The 24,214-nt window shown below is 40.2% G+C and overlaps 1 long non-coding RNA gene across 1 annotated transcript; it reads right to left on the reverse strand.

The window, feature by feature from the left end:
- LOC139041416 (uncharacterized) lies at window positions 1-23,991 on the reverse strand. Its single transcript, XR_011496508.1, has 4 exons — window positions 23,853-23,991; window positions 17,278-17,336; window positions 8,406-8,602; window positions 1-5,921 (listed from the first exon to the last, which is right to left on the reverse strand). It is a non-coding gene; the product is annotated as an uncharacterized lncRNA (long non-coding RNA).
- Window positions 23,992-24,214: the final 223 nt, after the last annotated feature.

The raw sequence follows: 24,214 nt of genomic DNA on the forward strand, positions 1-24,214 counted from the left end.
ATTCAAAATAATTCAATACAGAACTTTACTTCCAACACTCTTTTGTGTATGAATCACACTTCAGACATTAACTAAAGATTAGCCTATGAATTGGCAATTTCCATGAATTCTTACTCCACAGTTTTCTCTAAATTATATGTTATTGTTTTGCTGTATTTAATCCAATAACTAAAGGCACCATATCATTATCATACTCATCCAATTCTGTACTATATTCTGTAAATCTCAAAATTTGCTTTCATTATCTCCTATGCAGAAAGCCTGAGCCAGTACATCATCCTTCCCCCATCAGTGAATACACACAACCAATATTTCCACTGTTAGTAAAAGTTATAAACAGAATTCTGTATTTGTGTTATTTTTCCATTATACAACAGGAAAAATTTCTTGGCAAAATACCTGATATAAGAGAATTGCTCAAAAACGTTTAGCCTAGCTTTTCTTGTTACTTTGATTCTGAGAGAGAATGAAATAGAAATTAATGCCAACCGTTATTCTAGGTTCTAGAATGTCAATTTCTTTGGTCAGTTGTTCCCTGGTAGCTATTCCAGGATAAGCGTTCTGTTCAAACCATGATTGGAGGATATCCTTTTCACTGTGGTTCAAAACAATCCTCCTTTGCTGGGCTCTCTTTGTAGTGAGCCTGATGAAAACAAAAAAGGGATAGGGAGCATGAAGGATTGTGGTGGGAGCACATAGTTTTTGTTTATTCCAGGTTGAAAGTCTGTACATTCAATGATGACTATATATTTTTACTTTAGGGACACAGATTAAGCCATGCTACTATGGACACAAATAGGTATAAATATATATTTTAGAAAGGATGATAATCAATGATCGAAGTATACAAAGCAAGAGTTTACAGAACATCCATGACATTACATGCAAAGAAAATAGGAAGGAACAGAACCTAGGAAAATTCCTGAAACTAAATGAAACAATATCATGAAAAAATTAAAAGTTTGAATAAAATCATAGAAGTTGGTACAGTGGAATAAATGACATATTTTGATAAAATTAAATATATAATGTCAGGAATTCCTTGTGTTTTGTCCAACTAAAATGTTAACTTTAACACTTCAGGTAAACAACTCATGTGTGGTACCCCTGGTTGCCATCTTAAACTTGAAATTACAGTAACACTTTTCAAAAGACACCGTCCTTGGATCCAGTTTATCACTGGGTCTCCTCCAAAAACATATCCCTCCAATCATGGTGATAATTTAAACTTTCATAAACTCTGGAAAATAAATTAGGCTTTTGTTATTATAAAAGAAAACAGTGAAGAGGTTGATGGGAACTTATCACTTGAAATGCTGATCAAATCCATATTGGGAGAGTCACCTAGCTTTCACAGAGACTGCTGGCCAATTTAGCAAATCCCAGAGACACAGGATTTATCAAGACCTAGGGTGGCCCACCTATTTCTTAAATATCTTTCTATTTAATCATTTCATTAAATATTTAATGCCTTTACAAAGGATTTCAAAGCAATCAGATTAAGAGGATGTGAAAGTAAAGATTACAGTAGGTAATTTTGCATCTATCATAATGCCTTTCCAAATATGACTTTGGTTCTGTGCTCTCTAGTTTATACATATATAAACATGTTGTTCTTTACTATGTTCAAGTTCTCTTGTTTCTTAATTATCTTGGCTTGGCCATTTTATTTTATGTTGGATAGGCTTTTTTTTTGTGAGGAAGATTGGCCGTGAGCTAACATCTGTTGCCAACCTTCCTCTTTTTGCTTGAGGAAGATTATCCCTGAACTAAGGTCTGTGCCAATCTCCCTCTATTTTGTATGTTGGATGCCACCACAGCATGGCTTGATGAGCAGTGTATAGGTCCGTGCCTGCAATCCAAAACTGCGAACCGCAGACTGCTAAAGCAGAGCACGTGAACTTAACTGCTACACCACCAGGCCAGGCCCTGGAGAGGCCTTGTAATTTGTGCAGCGTTCATGCATTCTCCACAGATTTTTTTGATCAGATCTTTTCTATTGAAAGCAGGTGTGTCATTTTTCAGCTGAGAACATTTTCAGTGAGAGACAGACAATGCCCCAAAGAGGTCAGGGTGTGGTTCTGAGAGGCAACTTTATCCACCATTCAAGAACTTTACAATGCTTTTTGCTAAATATTTTCAATGAGAAAGAAGTATTTGCTTATTTTGCAACTGCAATTCAAATATTTATTATAGAGTATAATGTAGAAAGAAATGAATAAACCTTTGTGCAAATGTTTGCTCCCCAATTCTTTCTTTCCATCTATCTGTCTTTGTCTAGGCGATTATAAAACTCAGTTTGACTTTCAAAAATTGCAGAATGGACATACTGATAGGCAGACAATCTTCATGGGACTTTTCCTTGGGGTGTACCTCAAAAACTGTGTTGGTTTCTCCTATTCTTGAGGAAATGAAAGGAATATTCTGTTCATTCTGTAACTATCTCCCATCTCTTACTACAATAGTAATTGCCACTCAGTGTAGTTTCTGCCATGTCAACCACTGTTGTGATGGGCTACCAAGGACTTGAAGTGAATTAAGATATAGGATCCAGATGAAGCACTTGTAAGGAGATAAAAATACCTGTGGTATTTCCTATAGGAATTCATTTTGACCACATCTTATCTGAGACAAGTAATAACACACTTTAAGAGGTTTAATACTCTTTTCACCCAAAAACTTTGCATACAGCTACCAGCCATCTGACCTCCACCCATGCCCCAGCCAAGAGAGGTATCAAAGGTACAGTTTGGCTCCTGCCTGCCTGGAACACATAAAGGCTTTTAAGGAGAGGCCCCTCAGTGACTGGGGACTATCTGAATCCCCACAGCAGTCTCCCCTCTGTAGCTGGCCAGTTGCCTGACACTCTTTTCTTCTTCAACCTTGGTTCTCCACTGGAGCTGGTTGGGGAGCAACAGGACTGCACCTGACTCCCTGGGAAACTCTTCAGGGGTACAAAGTCCTTTGTTTAGGGCCAGCCACAAATTCCTGACTCCTGACTTGCACAAAGTACAAACTGGCCAGGCCAAGGAATGAGTCCCAACTCTCCAGCAAGAAACAGCACTTGGACCTTCTTCAGAGCCTAAGATCTGACCTAGACTGCTAGTGAGTGAATCCCAACTCCCATTTCCAGGTGCTAAATCCTGCTCCAGAGGCAAAGGGGAGGCTTTTTGCACCTGAGGATTCCTCTCCGCTTTAACAGATGTTCCCCTGGAGGAGACTGTCAACTGATGGGAATGGACCAGACCTGACAGAGGCCTTCATGGGCAAGGTGACAAGATGTAATCCACTGCACAGGTCTGCATCCTGAGGCTTCTCTGGGCTGGCCTGGCCGGGTCTTTCCAAACCTCTGCCAAAGAAAGAAAGAATAAAAAGTACAAATATAAATTGTAAAATGCAATATACATTACTACATATGCTCCAGGCACATCAGTTAAGAGGATATTTCCAATGACTTTATAGCAATAAATTTGAGAACAGAGATGAAATGGACATATTCTTGGAAAAGTTCAACTTGGCAAAAATGACTCAAGGAGAAATGGTTGTCCTATGATCATTTAAAATATGGAATTAGTAGTCAAAAATCTTCCCATAAAGAAAACATCAGACTCAGACGGATTGACTAGAAAATTCATTTAATGAAGGAATAAGTTTTTACACAAGATTTTAGAGAATAGTGAGAGAGGTAGCAAACCTAATTCATTCCAAGGCTGGTTTAACATGATCCAGACCCCTAAAGATAGTGCTAGTAAAGAAAATGATTAGAGGCCCACTCCTTTGTGAACATAGATGCTATGATTGTAATCAAAATATTGGAAACTACAACCCAAAAATACATAAGAAGGATACATCATGACGTAGTTGGGTTATTCCAAAAACACGACATTCTTTGATATAAGAAAAATCTATTTAAATCACCACAGGAACAAGTTACAAGAGAAAAAAAATTATATAATTGCAATTAATGAAAAAACATTTAAGTGCTTCAAAATCCATAGAGAGGGAAGAAATAAAGAAACTGAACAAATTAGAAATAAGTGGACTCCTTTTGCAGAAATTGATAATATGCAGTATAGTAAATGCCACATACTAAATATGAAACTGGGAAATACTGACAACGATGTCACCTCTCACTCTGCTGATTCAATGTATTACTGCAGTTTTCAGCCAACACAGTAAAAGGAAAATAGAATAAGGATTGTATAGAAATACAGGTGCCATTACTGGCAGATGAGGTAATTGTGTACATATGAAATAATGTAGCATTCAGATGCTCAACTGGGTACTCTCAGATCTTGTGACATCTGCTTTATGCACATCCACAGGAGACTTGGTCACAACACTCTGGGTTCCCAGGCAGCAGCTCTCAGGTAAGGGGGATGGTGGGGGCTGCACACCTGACCCAGCACAGGATCCTCCTGGGGCTCTTCAAAGGGCAACAGCTGGGCCTGCATCTCCACTGAAGTTCTTGCCTTAAGTGGGGAAAACTTGGGTGGCCTCAACAAAGGGACTGCCTTTTAGATGTATGGAGACCTGGCTGACGTTTGGATGTCTCTCACAGTAGGGCTTCAGTGAGGCTGCTGCAGGACATATGGCTACTGCGGTGGCTCCATGGTGTAGGAACATTGCAGTAGCAGCCTCATAGGCCTCTCATCCAAAGGCTGCTGCAGTGGGGTCCTTCGGATTCTTGTTGGCTATCTCCCCTCTGAGGGGCAGACAATATCTGAAACAGGTACTGTGCAAGGGCCTCTTTCTTCTGAAGCACAAATTGCTTTGAATTTGGCAACTGCTGTTTGCTGGTTGTCTTGCTATGTTTGTGTTTGTTGGTTTTGTGCTCCATCCTCTAGCCCAGCCCTAGAGGGCACTATAAGCTGTATGATCAGGGGCTAAAACACTGGTGGACACTGCTGCCCAACCAGAAGGGATCAACAGCTCATGGAGCTTTCCTCAAGACAGTGTTTATGTTCAGGCTCTGGAGAGGTGTTCGCCTTGATCTGCTGTGTGGATTACTATTGAATGTTATATGGTTATTATTTCCTGTGGCCACAATCTCGATCCCAGCAGTGGACCTTTGCAGACCCCTCATCCCAAAGATGCTGCATTTCAGAATGGGATTCCTCGGCAGCTCCTTGACGCATACCTTGCCCAAGAGGCATTGGCCGAGACTTGACCACCATTTGTAGAGGTGTATGCTGCAGCTGAGAACACAGGGGCTCTCCATTAGTTTGAGAAAACCCCCTCTGCTCTTGTGATGGAAGGGAAGGCACCTGCTGCCCTAAATCCCCACAACTCAGGTGCATTAGATACTGAGCCTGGAAGAGCAGATTCTCTTGATAATCCTGAAGCTGTTGAGGCTGCTGTAAAGGACATCTGCAACCATTAGCCTGCTGTCCTTGAAATAGTGAGTGATGACAATGGGCCTTCTTCTCCTGTTGCTGTTGCCTCTCTCCCTGCACAGTAGAAATATGGTGCAGAATGAAGGGCCTTGCATGCTGGCTTTCTTCTTTCTCAGGCCCATCCCTCTAAAAATACTGCACAGAAGATGTAGGAGGATGAAAAAAGAGTGCTGATTTGTAGCTGGAAAATGGATAGGCAGGACAAAGTTTACTTCTCGTATCACCTTGATACTCCAAAGTACAGCTTGGTTCCTTTACAATGCCTGGGACCATAGTGTCGCCTGGGCCATCCTGTTGACTGGGAATTTCCTGTGTCTCTAGAGAAGAATAGCCAGCTCTCCCCAGTACAGCCTCCTCAGTAGAAGAGAAGTTGTGCTCAGTGGTGTAGTTGGGAGATTCTGCCTGAGTATCCTGGAGGCTTAAACATGAACGACCTTGAACAGGGAATTCATGTAGTTTCCAAATAGCAAACATTCTGTGTCTCTCTCTGGGTGGCAGTCGGGCTCTTTTATTCTGGAACCAGTTCTAAAGAGAAAAAAAGAGTAGTGTTTTATCAAATTGACTTATCTGGTTATATTCCTCAGTATATTTCCATAATGTAGGAGAGAATTTTGTAGTTAAGCCTAGTCTCAGCATTATCACTGACTTTCCTCCTGACCTTGTACTCAAAAATAAAGGCAATCTTCCCTGGGGCTACACGTGTGATTATGGAAGTCATACTGTACACAATTCCAAAACTCCAACCACCTTCAAAGTCTTCACTGGCCCTTCTGTACATTCAAACCTACATTAAACCATTACTCAAGCTGCTGCATAAGAATGAATTCATGGCTCAATGTATTCTAAATCATGTTCTTAAATTCATTGTTTTCAAACGTTATACATAAGCAAGAGTTTAAGTCATAACTTTACTGTATTGTATATGTGTCTCTAAGCATTTCATTTTAACACCTCTAGTCTCCATTGTTCATCCTCCCTAAAATGAGGATAATTATACATGCCAACCCATAATCCCCAGGACATTGGGTGAGCTGGAAATGATAAAATGCTTTTGTAGACAATCCATCCTAATAAGCCAGGGTTGCTGTAGACAGTTAGAGTCATGCAGCCTAAGCAACAGTACCTGGGGGCCTTTTGCCATCTGCTCACTCCTGGAACTGCCCTCTGGCTCCCAGTTCAGAATAGCTTTAGGCCATTAGTATTACTAAAGCTAAACGGATCTCTGATCCCCTCATGATGATTGTTTAAAGCAAAATTCTGACTGCGCACAGTGACCCTGACACCTCCAAACACACTTTCTCATTTTTTCCTCACAACTCCACAACATAGATAATTTTACAGAAAGCTGAGTTACAAGAGTCAATTTGTCAGAGATTATAGGGCCAGTTCGAATGTTGATTTCACGAAGACCCAACCAGAAAACAAGTGCTCACTTTCCCTAGTCTAACAGCCTGCCCTGATCCTCCCCCAACTGTGTTTGCTTCCTGATCACATCATGGACACTCTCTCTAAGCACATGCAGCTCAATTCAGTGCAAGGCAATTTGAATGGCCATATCTGTGAACTTCATGTTATAAAACTATCCCTGTGACATGTTTGGAGGATTAAAAAAAAAAGACTAAAAAACAGTTTGAACTTGAGAAACCCAGTGGTCATGAATCCAGAAATGTAAAGAAAATACAGTATAAAAATGTTTTAAGTATTTGACCAGTCTCTATTGTTTCCTGGCTGTTACCTTTTTTAGAGTTTCTACTTAGTTATATGAAATCATTAACTTGTATTTTTCTTGAAATGTTTCCAACTCATGAAACTCTTATAATATGATGACATAATTACTTACATAGTATTTGCCTATACTTTTATCCTCCAAAGCTACTCTTGCATTCCCTTTCTTATTTCCACCAAGATAATTTCCTCCTATTGTCAAACAAACAACCAATAAATTCAAAGATCTATGGAAATTACAGGACAAAGAGAAATAAGAAAATCTTCCTAATTGTGTGTATGGCACAAAAAGTACAGCTCTAATAAAATTTCATGGAGCTATTATCAATCATTTCTAAAAACAATCATATGAGAGATTCCCTGGACAAAATTTGGTTCACACAGCAAATGGTTATGAAGCACCTGCTATAGCTGTGATGTATTGTGCCAAGTGATGGGACACTATTGAGCCAAGTCCTTTCTCTTGCACTTCAGACTTGGATATTCAACTATTTACTTACTATTTCCACTTGGAGGTTTAATTGGCATACTGAACTTATTATGTCCAAAGTAAAGCTCCTAATGCCTCTAGCATAAAACCACTCTATTCCAGGCCTCCCTATCTTAAAGGCAACTCTAATCTTCCACTTGCTTAGGCCAAAATTTTGGATCCCTCTTTATTGGATATACAGTGAGAAGATGCAAAGACCTCTCAGCAAACTATTGGCTCTACCTTCAAAATAATAGTTCTCTAGGTGCCAGCCCAGTGGTGCAGCAGTTAAATCCACACATTCTGCTTTGTTGGCCTGGGATCCACTGGTTCAGATCCTGGGTGTGGACCTATGCACTGCTTGTCAAGCCATGCTGTGGCAGGCGTCCCACATATAAAGTAGAGGAAGATGGGCACCGATGTTAGCTCAGGGTCAATCTTCCTCAGCAAAAAGAGGAGGATTGGTGGCAGATGTTAGCTCAAGGCTAATCTTCCTCAAAAGTAATAATAATAATAATAGTTCTTTATACTTCTACAGTCAGCAACCTAATCCAAACCATCATTGTCCTTATCCTAGATAATTACAACAGAATCTTAACTGGTCTCTGCTTCCAAACTTGATCCACAATAGTCTATTTTCCATAAAACACATACATAACATATTCATGCCCACACTGACATAAATAAGAAAAGTGACCAGATGTCAACACTTTGTTCTGTGTGATGAAATACTATGAAACTTTTTCAGAATTCTTTACATTTTATATTTGTCAATAAAAGATATATGAATGCAAAGCTTTGAATATTTCATTTACATCAATTATATATACTTGACAACGCAGTTGTTTGGCCAGTTCTTTTCGAGTGGTAAAATCAGGGTAAGGAGTCTCTTCAAATGTCTGATTAAGAATATACAATTCATCTGTAGTAAATTTATGTTGTTGTTTTCCCTTTCCTCCTCTCCATTTTGTTCCTTTAACTTCCTTATGACCATCTTCTTCGACTGGAGATCCTGAAAAATATATAAATGGAAAGGGAAATGCATTGAGGAATAATGATAGTATCTAGAAAAAGAAAAGACTGTTCACTGACTAACCATTCATAAAAGATTTTTAAAAAGTGGAACCCCACCTCACACCTATTTACAATAATAAGATTACTAATAGGTTAAAGGCCTATCTTTAAAATTATGAGGAGAAAATGAGATTTATGACCTCTAAGGTAGGGAATCAACTCAACAGCACTAGCAACAAGGGTAGGGAAGGATTTCTTTAGTTTAATAAGAAGTCACACATTATAAAAGAAAAGGCTGATGAAAAAATGCTCAGCCTCATTAGTAATTGAAGAAATACAAATAAACCAGCTCACACCCATCTGGTAACCAACTTAAATGTATGGGACTAGAGTAGGGAAGAACGATAAAGAAAATAGGAAATCAGAAGCAGGGTTGGTATAAGTATAAGTTCTTAGAACCACCTTGGAAGTAATTTTATTATATACAATCAAATTGAAAATGCACATATCCTTCAACACAGCAATCAAAGGACACTTGAAAACAGTAGGAAGGTTTTGTAGTGAGGTTACAAGAATGGTAAAAACAAGAACAAAACAAAAAAACAAGGTTTAACTATACACTGTCTATGAGAGACTCATTTTGGACCTAAGGACACATATAGGCCAAAGAGTGAAAAGATGGAAGAAGACATCCCATGCAAATAGTAACCAAAAGAAAGCACAGGTGGCTATACTAACATCAGGCAAAATATACTTCAAGTCACAACTGTTATGAGACTAAGACATTATATAATGACAAAAGGATCAATTTACCAAAGAGATACAATAATTTTAAGTATGACAGACCAAACCTCAGACCTCTCAAATATATGAAGCCAACATTGACAAAATTGAAGGTAGAAATAGTGAACAACATAATAATAGTAGGAACATCAATGCCCCACTTTCTATGATGGATAAAACAACCAAACAGAAGATCAATAAGGAAATAGAGGACTTGAACAAAAGTATAGACTAATTAGACATACCAGACATATACAGAACACCCCACCTAAATGAAGAATATACATTCTTCTCAAGTGCACATGAAACATTTTCTAGAAGAGACCATACATTAGGCCACAAAAGCAGTCTTAAAAAATTCAATATTGAAATCACACAAAGTATATTTCCAATTACAGTGGAATGAAATTAGAAATTAATAGCCAAAAGGAAGCTGAAAATCTACCCATCTGTAGAAATCAATCAACATACCCTAGAACAATCAATGGGTCAAACAAGTCACCATGGAAATTAGAAAATACCTTATGACAAGTGAAAATAAAAAACATAACACCAAAACTTATGGGATGCAGTGAAAGCAGTGCTAAGAGAGAATTTTTTAGCTGTAAGTGAGTACGTTAAAAAATATATCAAATCAACAACCTAACCTTAGACCTCAAGTGATTAGAAAAAGAACAAACTAAATCCAAATAGAAGACAGAAGGATATAATAAAGATTAAAGATTTTTAAAAATGGAGAATAAAGGGGCCGGCCCCATGTCCCAAGTGGTTAAGTTTGAGTGCTCTGCTTTGGCAGCCAAGGGTTTTGCCAGTTCAGATCCTGGGGGTGGACATGGCACCACTTGTCAGGCCATGCTGAGGTGGCATCCCACATGCCACAACTAGAAGGACCCACAACTAAAAATACACAACTATGTACTGGGGGGCTTTGGGGAGAAAAAGGAAAAATAAAATTTTTTTAAAAAGTAGAGAATAGAAAAAAACTGAAAAGATCAACAAAACTAGCAGTTGGTTTTTCTAAAGGATCAACAAAATAGATAGATCCTTGTCTACATTAACTAAGAAAGATTCAAATAAAAATCAGAAATGGGAGCATCACACCTAATACCATGGAAATAAAAATGAGTACAAGAGAATACTACGAACAATTGTGAAACCAAGAATGAAAAAGTTAAAAAATCTCCCCTAGAGCAGAAAACTTTGAGATAAGCTTTGCTAACTCCAGCTTTGCATAATCAACTATTGTTTAAAACTAACCAGATTTTGATGTCCCTCCTTAGTAAAGGAAGGAGCTGTCTTTCCCAGGAACTCAAGACCCAGATGTCAAGATTCAGCTTCATAAGGCCAAATGTAGGCTGAAGATGAAAACTAAACAGAAAAGTCCAGTCAAGGGAAAAGAAATTCAGTCTTCAAGGCCAAATGCAGGCTGATGAGAAGGTACCAACCAGCAATGCATTATGCTCCCGCTACCCCTACTTAACACTCCAGCACATGCTCTCCCTTTCCTACCTAAAACCCCAGATAAAAACCCCTCCCTTTTTCCCTTTAAGGAGGTGAATCTGAGTTCTAACTCCCATGTCCTTGTCTGACTGCCTTTCAATAGTAAACCTCTTTCCTTGCCACAAGCCTGACATTTCGCTTATTGTGCCTACAATGCATCAGGTAAATGAACCTGCATTTGTGTTTCATAACAACTGTATACCAACATATTTGATAACCTAGAAGAAATGGAAAAATTTCTGGAAACACTCAATCTACCAAGACTAAATCATGCAGAAAAAGAAAATCTGAACAGACTAATAACAAGACTGACTCAGTAATCAAAAACCTCCCAGTAAAGAAAAGCCTAGGACAAGATGGCTTCACTGGAGAATTCTACCAAACATTTTGAGAAAAATTAATGCCAATCCTTCTCAAATACTTCCAAAACATTGAAGAGAAGAGAATACTTCCAAACTCATTTTATGAGTTTTACCCTCCATTATCCTGATAACAAAGGTAGACAAAAATATCATAAGAAAACTACAGAACAATATCTCTGATAAATATTGATGCAAAAATCCTTAACAAAATACTAGCAAACCAAATTCAACAGCACATTAAAGTGTTTATACATCATGACCAAGTGGGATTTATACCTGAAATGCAAGGATGGTTTAACATACAAAAATTTCAATGTAACATACCATATTAACAAAAAGCACAAAAACCATATTATCATCTTAATTGATGCAGAAAAAGCACTTGACAATTTTCAACACCCATTCAGGATAAAAACACTCAACAAACTAGGAACAGAAAGAAAGTACCTCAACATAATAAAAGCCATTTTTGAAAGACCCACAGCAAATATAATACTCAGTGGTGAAAGACTGAAAGCCATTCCCAAAGCACTTGCTTGGAGGACTTCACATCCTACAGGCACTGTGATTGAGCCATCATTGCTTTGGAGTCTCTCTGTTGAAGATTTTTGCCTCGAGACAGAGATGGTGATGGGAGCAGTGGACTCCTGGGTCCACCATACATAGTTCAGGAGCCTCTGACAAATGAGTCACATATTATTCATTGAGCACAACACCAAAAGATATAAGACACAGTTGGAGCAGACCACAGAGCCTTCTCTCCTCAGTTAAGGTTCTTCTAAAAAAAAAAATCAAAGCCAGAACACTGATATTTTGTGATATTTACCTTCTCAAAGAACAAGATTGTCAAGTCTCTTTCATACCCCAAGCTTGGAAAGTTCCAAGTTATTTTGAATTGCACAGAATATCAAATCATTTGGGAACCAGGGGGGAAAAAATCCCAGGACCACTTCAGCAATTCTTCCAGGATAGCTCTTTAGGTTTGGGAAGGTTTTTTTTTAACTTTTTACCCTGTTAACTTTTAAACATGCATGAAAAGTAAGAGAGAAGAGAGGAATGAACCTGATGATCCTATCACTGACTCAAATAAATGGCACTACATAGCCAGTCTTATTTCATCCACTCACCTCCTTGACACCCCTTCCCATTACTCTGAAGTGAATCCCAGACATACTGTTTCACCCAAAACTACTTCAATATATATCTCTAAAATATAAGAAATATTTTTTATAATGAGTTCCATATTGTTGGATATTTATTTAGGTTTGTTCTCATTTCTCTTTTTTATTCCAGTTTTATTGAGATACAATTGACAAGATATCCCTTTTAATGTAATCAAAACTTCATTTTCAAATACCTGAGCCTCTCAGAAAGTCCTAGCACCCAATTCCACTGTTCGGCAACCACAAACAATTACATCAGTGACATGAGCTGTCCTCAGCCTACAAACCTGCACTTTTAAAAAATGAAAGCTCAATCCCTCGGAAAGCACTAGTACATAAGGTAGGTTGCCTCTCACCAAAGAAACTCACCGTTGGAAGACATGTTGAATCTCTAGTCCAGGGTCTTTTGGAGTGACAAAGTGATGAGCTCTGGAGCAGCAATAATATACCCCTGAGGTGCCCACCCTAGACACACCTTAGACACAGCCCTAGACATGGCTCCACCCTAGGTGGGGCTCCACCCCAGATACACCCTTGGATCACCTTACCTAATCCACCTCTTCAAAACCTGGCTTCCATTCATTGAGCACCAACTGAATCCAATTTTCTTATTTATCTTTGTAATACCCTGACAAAGTAGGTACTATTTTACCCCCACTTAGACTTAGAGGACACCAGGGACAGAGAGATTTAGACCATAGAGGAAGCCTCTGACCCAGACAGTCTGATCTCTGACCTCATGCTTGTCACTACCATCCTATTATGTTATAGACTGCAGGATGTGTGAGTATGGAAGGCTTGTCAGGCTCACAGAGGATCCACATTGCTTGATATATCATTCGACTAAGGAATACTGAGATTGGGAGCAGAAGAGACCAGAGACTAATATTGAATAAGGATTATAGACATTAGATCATTTGCTAATTCATCTTATCCTTGAAACAGTCCTTGAGATAACCAAACCCTCCATTTTACAGATGAGGAAATTGCAGGCCATTGGAGTTTTCTTCACAATTCTAGGACTTTTTACCTTCCCAAATGTGTGGGAGAAGGTTTTTATATACTCCAGATCTGAAAAACATAACACATGCTTGACAGTTCTTTCATATTAATTCATCTGAATTCAGAGGGATCCACATGTGCCCCTTTCTATTTAAAAAAATTGCTACAAATTTATGTGACAAACCCAACGAATTGATCTCTCACACATTATATTACTTAAGTCTTGCAATAGCCCTACGTGGATATATATTACTCATACCTGTGATACATATGAGGACACTGAAGCCCAGAGAGATGAGCTAAATTGCCTGAGGTCAAACTCTAAGAAGAGGAAAATGCCTAGAGGAACATAAAGCAGGTGGAAGTAAGGTTTAATTAGGCATGTTAATGGCAGAGGTGCAGGCAGAGGGAAAGCCCGTGTTTCTGACTTGATTTCAACAGAGATCACACCTTACCAACAAATGAAGATAAAGCACAAGGAAGAGACTTGGTGGGCAGATGAAATCATGGGAGGTCATGTTAATGAGTTATGACTGTAGATTGGTCCTCTGCTGTCTGCTTGGGGTCAGAGGCACTGATAGCCAAGCCAGTGCATTTGGGCAGTACCAGGTGCTCTGAGGTAGTTGAGGGGAATATTTTGGGAGCTGGAAGTGTTGGAGGAGTTTGGAGGCTAAGAGAGCAGAGCAAACCAAGATAAGGTTGGACCTAAACTGATTTCTCTGCTTTTTTTTTTCTTCCCAGTAATTCAAAGTTCAAATCAGCTATTCTTGGCTTTATTTTTTCTCTCAGTACCTTGAATTCACACTAGGTGGTGACCTTTCCTGTGCCTCCTCCATCAAGCTGCTTCCAAAATACATTCTGCCAGACACGTTCACTTCCTTGCTTCAGGTTCTTTCCCTAACTCCAGTCAGTCTTGCCTCTGGTCCCATTCCATCATTTAGATGTCACTGACAAAGGTCAACAAATCAGCCTCTAAATTGCCTAATCGTATAGTTAAACTTCCTCCCTAAGGCATCAAACATCGTTGGCCAATCCTTTTTTTCTTGAAAACTCTCTTACTTCAGATTCTTTATATTGATAAATAAATGGCAAGCAATAGGATATTGGAGTATATGAGGAAGCCATTTGGTGCAAAACTAATTTGGCCTAACCTTGTTTTTTCCCAAAAGGGCCTGAGGTGGCCATTGAGCATACATTGTATATCTGCTTTAAGCATCGGCTATGTCCCAAAGACAAGAAAAAATGCCCTTGAGATAAAGATGCACCTCCTGGTGCATTGGCATTTCCTTAAGGATAAGCATCTCTCCCTAGACTAGGAATTGATTGCTGCACCCACTTGTCACCACCCAGCTCAAGACAACACACCTGCTACTTTCTGTGTCCACCAGTCATGACAGGGCAATCTCATCACTATTGTAAAAGGGGCATTTCAATCATATTGATGTGGATTAAGGCTGCCCCAGCTAGAGAAGCCCAAGGTGACCTGGCCTACATGCCAAACTATACGACCCAGTGGACTTTTTTTATGGTATGAATTAGGACCGCCCCAGGGAGCGAAGCCCAGGGCATCCTCACCTACATGCCGATCTGTATGGCCAGATTCGTATCTAAAGTTATATGACCGCACAATAACCAGACCCCATCTGCACTGAAATCATTTAATGACTTTTTACATCATCTTTTCTTTTCTCCAGTAAAAATAAGTCCCGTACCCATGCCTTAGAAAATTAGCCCTAACCCTCAACTCGGGGCAGCAGCAGGAGCTCTGACCGCCCATGGGTCCTGTCCCCACGCACCAGCTCTGCCTGCCCATGGGTCCTGTCCCCATGCCAGCGGGGGCAGCAGCAGCTGCTCTGCCTGCCCATGGGCCCTGTCCCCATGCCAGCGGGGGCAGCAGAAGCGGTGGCAGCAGAAGCTCTGACTGCCCATGGGTCCTGTCCCCATGCTATTCCACACTATTCTCTAAATAAAAGAGCACTACTGCCAGATCTTGAGAGTCTAAGAAATCTTTCTTTCGACTCCTCAGCTCACCGACCCCGCATCAATATTGATGAGGATTTTTAGGCTGCTTAATTTTAAAACAGTTTATGATGAGGATTTTTAGGCTGGTTACTTTTAAAACTACAGATAAGAAGCAGGCTCCGAGGAGTGGAATTTGTTTGCCCTTTGATCAGAGACAATTGCATTTGTGAAGGAAATCTCCATGCCTCCCTCTCTGCGCCAGGAGGAAGGGGGGATGGCTTTATCTCTGGAAACCCTTAATGGGGAAGGCAAGAACTTAAGTTGTTTACTGTCTGGCAACCTCATGTAACTAACCCCCCACCCCAAAATCCTCCTTTGTCTTTAGCTGAAGATAATATTTGAGCGGTGACTTCTGCCATTTACTCAATCCGGTTTGATTCTTATCTAAAAGTTGTGGGGCCGCCCCATGGCCGGACCCTACCGGCACTGGTACCATTTTAACTTTTTTTTCCTTTGTCTTGTAAAGAGATGACTCACATACCTATGCCTTAAATTTAGCCCTAACCCTCAACTCGGGGCAGCAGCAGCAGCAGGAGCTCTGACTGCCCGTGGGTCCTGTCCCCACGCACCAGCTCTGCCTGCCCATGGGCTCTGTCCCCATGCCAGCAGGGGCAGCAGAAGCGGCAGCAGCAGGAGCTCTGACTGCCCATGGGTCCTGTCCCCATGCTATTCCACACTATTCTCTAAATAAAAGAGCACTACTGCCAGATCTTGAGAGTCTAAGAAATCTTTCTTTCGACTCCTCGGCTCACCGACCCCGCATCAAATATGACACATATTTTCTGGTGGTACACAACCACTCTGTGCACCCCTACTTCTGTGGAGTGCGCCATTCCTTTGTGGAAGGACTCTCCTGGGCTATATGGCCCTCAAATTCTGGCTCATAATAAACTCACCCCAATTTTGATTTATAGATTGGTTACGGATTATTTGCATCAACAATATTAAGCTTGGCTTCAAGGAATATCCACTTGAGTCCTTTATGCTTTTTAAAAATACCTCATAACGTGAGAGCCCAACATAGACCAGGTCCTGTGTATTGAGCCCTGTGACACAGCTGTGCAAAAGCACAAATGCAGTCTCTGCTCTCAGAGAAGCAACATTAGAGTGAACTTTTAGAAGTACTTAACTCCCAATTGTCACCTGCAAGGAAAAGCCAGAACTTACTAGAATGCCTAATAAGGAGTTTCATGACCTGGCCACTACTTCCCTTTCAGCCTCGCCTTTGAGACTCTGTGACTTCCTGCAAACTCTTAGCTCCAACAGGCTAGGCCACTTCCAGGTACTGAGATACTCTCCGCCCTCCTGGCCTGTACATCTTGACAAATAAAAATGGCAAGTAATAGGATATATTGGAGTATATGAGGAAGCCATTTGGTATAAACCTAATTCACCCTGATTTCTTTTTTTTCCTCCAAAAGGGCCTGACTGGCTATTGAGCACGCATTGCATATCTGCTTAGACATTTCCTATGGCCAGAACAAAGGCCCTTGAGATAAAGATGCAACTTCCCCCCACATTAGCATTTTTCCTTAGGCTAGGAACTGATTGCTGCACTCACCTCCCAGCTCACCTGTGACCACCCAGCTGGAGACAACAGACTGCCACCTGCTGTGTTCACCGAGACAGAAGACCTACCTGCTATTTCCATCAATCGCTGTGCCAACAGAGCAGTCTCGCGACTATTGTAAAAGGGACATTCCAATCATATGTGAAACATTCTCTTTGAGGGTATATAATGACCCTGTATACCCCCCCCCAACTCTTTGGAGTGATCTGTTCCTTTGTGGAAAGACTCTCCCGGGTTATAATCCTCAGATTTAAGCTCAGAATAAACTCACCCAAATTTTCATCTATAGATTGGTTATGGATTATTTTCGTCGACAATCTGCTTCAGGTGCTGCAAAGAAAAGTCCCAGGTGACATTAGAAGAAAATACTTTAACCAAAAGCAAGTTGATCAACATGGCAATTTGATTAAAATAATCATCTGGTTAAAAAGAAAAAGGCAGCAATAACAACAAGTGATTTAAGAATTTGGTGCTCTGTAGAGTAATTTTGTTTTCCTTAAGTGTTTTCCTATGGGTTTTTCCCTGCCTGCAGAATTTGGGGATGTTTCCTCTACTTTTTGCATCCAGTGAATTTTTAATTCATTTTCCCCATTGTTTTTGTGATGTTAAAATTTAAACCATAAATGCACAAAAATGTGGTTAGTCCTCAGTTTGCCTACTGCAAAAATATAACATTTGCCTTCTACACAGATGTTGGAAACAGAATATTTCGTTCATTCACTTATTAAATAAATATTTCTGAGCCCCTCCTGTGTGCCACAATTGTTCTATTTAGCGATTAGCAATAATGTGTTTGTTATACCAAAGTTTGGGTCATTTTTTCATTGTTTTTATTTAAACAAAGCCTTTGGCTTCACCTTTAAGTGATACTTTTCTTTTTGTTTTTCAATGTACATGCTCAAAGGGAAATTATTCAGCATTGTGGACAGATTTTTGGGACCTCTCTCCGTAGTATAATAGGTAAATCTAGCAAGAAAATTTCATGGGCTTTAAGTCAGTACAATAACGTCTGTGCTGCACTGTGAAACAGCTGTGCAGGCCATCTTCAGCCTGTGTTAAAATGACCTTGCAACCCCACACCTCATGACTGAAGATGCCAGCTGGACAGATCCACATCAGGAAAAGAGAAAGGGGTACCTCACTCTCACATCTCCCAGCTGCATCTTAGAGATTGAGGGAATAATTAATGACCCTGGTCCTTGCCTCCCTCCCCACATAGATAATGTCAGTATCTCTGAACTTGTTTGATATATAATCAAGAAATTCTTGTTTATGTTACCTTTATTATATAATCTAGAGAAAAGCCGCGATGTGCTCTATCCCTTTTGTTAAGATATGTGAACTCTAGCTGTAAGGGGTTTTTTTCCTCTTCCCTGCATGTACACTGTTTGTGAAAGAGACATAAACTGCACTTAATCTCATACCCCTCAGAGCAGTTCCATCAGAGCACTCTCTTGAACAGTTTTCCTGGGGTCTGAACTCCTCATGCTGATTATTGAATAAACTCCTTCTCTAATATCACCTAGACTCTTTATTTCAGGCAACAGTAGTTTCACTTCCTTCCATCCCTTACCCTATGCTGAAATGTTGGTTATTCATGAGGAGAAGTTGATCTCTGTCAAACTGTATGCAATGTGCTACAGTATTCCAAGAGGAAGAGTAAAATTATTCACACAGGCTTAAGGATGCCTGGGAGGGTTAACCACAAGGCCACAAGCCTAGTGGAAGTAAACTGAGAACAGGCCAAATGTCCTGATGGGGTTCAAAGCAGGCTGCCCCAGCATATGCCACTCTGTTATGCAGATTATTTTGAGCTGAAGACAATAAAGATTCAGAAGACTCAGGAAGAACATTTCACCTTCCCCCAAACTGCCTAAAAGGATTTAACATAGAAGGCCTGATCCAGGAAGCAGCTAATACCATGAGATAACTATAGTATAAGGGAAAATAGGTGTGATAAGAAAGGCACCAATAAGCTCATCTTATCAAAATTCTGTCTCTTGGGCCACATTCTCTATAGGGGGCCCAGCAAACAGATGTCTAACAAACATTTGCTTTCCATTTCCATGTGAATTGTCTTCCTCCCCTTTGAAGTCCCAAACGGATACCCCCAACATCCTCCTTTGCCTTTAGCTGAAGATGATATTTAAGGTGACACCTTTGGCCATTCTGGCAAGTTGTTCAGTTTTCCTGGGTTTCTCCCATGTACACGTTATTAAACTTTGTTTTACTTCCTCCTGCTAACCTGCCTTTTTAATGTTTTTTAAAAGATTTTATTTTTCCTTTTTCTCCCCAAAGCCCCCTGGTACATAGTTGTATACTTCTAGCTGTGGGTCTTTCTAGTTGTGGCATGTGGGACGCCACCTCAGCATGGCTTTATGAGCAGTGCCACGTCCACATCTAGGATCTGAACCAGAAAACCCTGGACCACCCCAACAGAGCACGCAAACTTAACCACTTGGACAGGGGGCCGGCCCCCTGCCTTTTAAATTTTTTGACCAGCCATAAGAACCAGAGGGAAATGGGTATGGGGGAATTCTCCCTAACCCCCTACAGGCTCTATGGGGACCCCCAAACTGTTACTGGCTACAAACATAGGTTCTTTACCCGCCACACAAGAGGGGACAAATAAAAACTGGAATGCCAGGCTTATGGCAAGGAAAGGATTCTATTTTGGGTGACGTCAAGCTGGGAGTTGAGACTGAGCCCTCAAATTCATCTTGTTTCATCTCATCGCCCCAAAAGATCAGAGGCAAGGGGTTTTTAAAGGTTGCAAGGAATGTGTCTGCTTGTGGGTGGGGGGAGTCAGTGGCCTTGCTGGTTGGAGCTTTCTCACCAGCCTGCATTCAGCCTCAGGAAGCTGTTTGCAGGGAGGAGAAAGAGATGATAAGGAATGCAGGTGGCTGTCCTTGGTTGTCTGCCTCAATCAGTGATGGCGGATTCTGGTGCCAGGAAGCCAGGGAGTAAGCAGGGAATAAGTGCTTTGCTTTTAACCCCATATATGCTTGGTTTAATGTAGGGAAACTGATATCAGGGCCAGTATCAAAACTAGCCCTAGAAGTCAACACCTGGATTTGTGGGAGGAAAATAAAAGTCTAAAGCCATATGTAATCCTAACTAGTACAATACGCTATCTGAAAACTTGGCTCAGAAATCCTTAAAAATTCCAAAGTTCAACAAAACAGGAAATGACATGTTAAAAGATTCACAAAATATCAATATAAACAGAAAAGTTACTCCATGACCAAAAGTAAACATGCCTGACAAAGCTATATAACATACCTATTGAAGTATTAAAGCTACACTCCACAAATCTGGTGAATTTGGCAAACTGACAATTCAAATTCGCTTTGAGCACTTTGGGTTTTGTTGAGATGATTTTATGTAAATTGCCCATTCAATGAATTGTATTTTCTCAAACTGAATTTTATCCATTTGCTTGCCTCCTCCTCCCATATCACAGCACTCAGTTCATGGAAGTATAAACAATAGTAAGAACAACAGCTAACATTTATTGAAGATTTACTTTATGCCACTTCTAAACTAACCATTTCCCAAATACACATAATAAATCAGTGTCCTATAGGCCAAAATCCTGCACAAAATCTGATTATCATCATCATCATCAACCATCATCATTATTTGAATTTGAAGATTTTTAGGCAGGACAAACCCACCTTGGTTTCCCCAGAGTTTCACCACACCAAATTGGATCATCCCTATCCCTTTCATTCATTTGTTAATTTAATGCCCTGAGGACATTTCTGTTTGCAACCCATGAATGTAGGATCTCATACCTTAAGGTCAAATGGTCAGTTGTATTAAAATATTAAGTTATGCTGCCTCTAGTAAATCCCTATTGATTTGCCTGTCATCAGAACTACACTGTACCCAACCTGAAGCCTGGACTGTATTTGTCTTATTCACAGCTGTATCTCCAGGACCTAGCACTGCACCTGACACTAAATGAGTCCTCAGAAGGACTGACTGAATATTTGAGTGAATGACATAACCTTTTCTCCATTCACATTATACTTTGTCAACCTTTCATCTTTCCTAGTTTCCCTGATTCCAATTTAACTCCATCCAACGTACACCAGACATTTTCCCCTCACTGATTAAAAAAATAAAATTGGGGGGCCAGCCCCATGGCGTAGTGATTAAGTTCACTATGCTACACTTCTGCATGCCAGGTTCGCAGGATCCCCAGTGCAGACCTACACCACTTGTCAGGCATGCTGTGGCGGCAACCCACGTACAAAATAGAGGAAGGCCGGCACAGATGTTAACTCAGGGCTAATCTTCCTTGAGCAAAAAAAAAGAAAAAAAAAGTTTTTACTGACTTACCTTGGCTAAGGGATCAAATCAAAACTACTTAGTTTGATACCTAACGACATTCATGATCAGGACCCTACCCACCTTGTGAGCCTCAACTCCCTTCACTCAACTTCACAATGTTCCCACATTGTTCCTTCTTGCAACAACAAATTGCTCTTAATTCTCTGGACACAATGCTGTATCCAAATTCCCATAAATTTGTTTAGATTGCTCTCCCTTCCTCACTCCCCCATGATCCTGGAAAACTGGGTTGCTATATTAGCACATGCCCATCCTACACTACAGCCATCTCATCAGAAATCCCCTAGGGGTACTATTATCTCTGGACGTCATGATACTGCATTATTGGTATACTTGTGTTGGGGGAGGGTAGAGTTTAAAATATTTTTTCCCAAATAGATAACGAATCATCATAAAATAATTTAATGAATAGTTCATTCTTTCTTCCTTAATTTGAAATGCTACCTTTATCATAAATGCTTGTGTATATGTCAGATCTCTGGAGTATCATTTTCCACTGATTTATTTGATTTACATATCAAATATCAAATGTTTTTAATTATTATAGCTCTTTATAGTGTGTCTCAATACCTGGTAGACCAAGCTTATAGGAAAAAACTATCTTTTTTTGCTTTATTTTGCACATCCCAAATTATCATTAAGGTTGAACGTCTTTTCATGTTTCTTGGCCATTCAAGTCTTCTCTTTAACAGATGTCCAATTCATATCCTTCACTCATTTGCCTATTATATACATTGAAGAATTTCTTCTTCCAGGTCCTTCAATGTTACTTATGGTGCCTTTCATAAGAACAAAGTTTTTAATTTAGATGCAGTTAAATTTTTTTCTTGCCCTCTATGGCTTTTCATTTTCATATCTTGCTAAATAGTTTCTTTCCCCTCTCTCAAAGGTTGTAAAACTCTTCTCCCATATTTTCTTCATTGTTTTCAATGTTTAGGTCATTAATCCATCCAGAGGGGAAAGAAAGAGATAAAGTGTAAAAGGGTAAGAGATTTCTTTGCCAACCCAGAGGGGATGGCAATATAGGATACAGAATTTAGTTGGGGGGCCAGCCCCATGGCTGAGTGGTTAAGTTCATGTGCTCCACTTCGATGGCCCAGGGTTTCAACAGTTCAGATCCTGGGCATGGACCTAGCACCACTCATCAAGCCATGCTGAGGCAGCATCCCACACAGCAGAACCAGAAGCACCCACAACAAGAATATACAACTATGTACTGGGAGGACTTTGGGGAGGAAAAAAAGAAGACGCAACAGATGTTAGCTCAGGTGCCAATCTTTAAAAAGAAAACAAAAGAATTTAGCCACCTCTGGCATGTGTGGAGAGGGTAACTTAGGTAGAAGAGAGGAAACCCCTCCGAATTTCCAGTTGATTGTGAGTTCCTTGTGGATTGACATAAACTACTCATATCTGAGTAAAGATCTTCTGGTACCTTCTGAATTCCTTATATGTGCATGACAGCCTAACCATAAAAGAGAAATACTGAAAAATAGTCTAAAATTAGAGAAATTCTTGAAAAGTTCTGTTAAAGGCTTAATCAGCAGTGTACTTGAGGAGAGTTACCCTGTCATTTGTAGGACAAATTCGATAAACGGATTGCATGTGGGTTGTTGAAGTGGTAGAACATAGGAAGGAATGACCCAGGGAGGCAACAGAAATTAAACCACAGTTTAATTCAGAGGATGAGATATCATGTTAATCAATAGAACACTTGACAGCAGACTAGATATGAGGGCAGCCCAAGGGGGGAATCTGGGTACCTGGAAGAAGGAAGATGCTATTAAAATAAATAGGGGAGCCTTGGTGAGGACTGACTTGGTGGATAACAACAGTGGACTTGTCTTTGAGGTGTGGTGCCATACTTAGTGAAAGTTACCAGCAGGAAACTGAGAGAGGCTAAGGCTGGAGAGATTGTTTTAAAGTTATCCAGATGGAGGTGAAATTGAATCTCAAAGATACTATAAACACAGAGAGAAGACAATAGGGAAAACCTGTATCTAGGGGACAGGTAAAAGGAAAGCTGAGAAAACAGGTATTCAGAGAGGGAGAACCAAGAGGGTGATATGATGAAGAAAGATTACGACTAAGACAAGCTGTTTAGCACTGGTAACCCTGATAGTGACAGGCACTGTGGTTTACCTGGGAAAGGATTTTGTCACATATTCTGGAATTCATTAAGACATAACCGAATACACTCATGTAAAAAACAAGGAAACAGAACCTTAGCTGTTTCCATGTCAACTGAAGAAGTTCTGGAAATGTGCCACACCTCATATAGCATGGTCCTTAAGAGGACCAGAGCATTCGGCTACCACTGGCTTCCAATATTCCTACCCACTTGCAGGACTTTAGGCACCTCTCTGTGCTGTCTCCTCTTCTTTCAAATGAAGGACAATAGTCTACTGCATAGAGTTGTTTAACAGTACTTTAAACAATGTCTTGAACGTAGTAAGCACTCAATAAATATGAGCTATTGTTTTCACTCACTTTTAAGGTCCCAGCGAAATGGTCTTCCTCTCATGAAGTCTGAGAACACGCTTCTGTCTGATATGTCTCCCACTGCGCACTGATGACACAGTGCTTAGCACAGGCTCGGCACACACGTCGAAGGCTCAGTAATATTAATAATAACCAAAACTTATAAAGCACTAGGGGCCAAACACTTTTGTGAGTGTAATACACGCATAACTCATTTAATCGACCCAAAGCCCCGGGGTAGAGAAATCAAGGCACAGACAAAAAGTTAATGGCAGAGCCAGGACTTAACCCGGGTGTCTATCCCACAGCCCCTGTTCATAACTGCTGTGCCCTAGGGTTCGATACTTCACTAATGAAGAAGCATGGCATGA

The sequence above is a fragment of the Equus asinus genome, chromosome 21 (assembly GCF_041296235.1).
Source record: "Equus asinus isolate D_3611 breed Donkey chromosome 21, EquAss-T2T_v2, whole genome shotgun sequence".
NCBI lineage: Eukaryota > Metazoa > Chordata > Mammalia > Perissodactyla > Equidae > Equus > Equus asinus.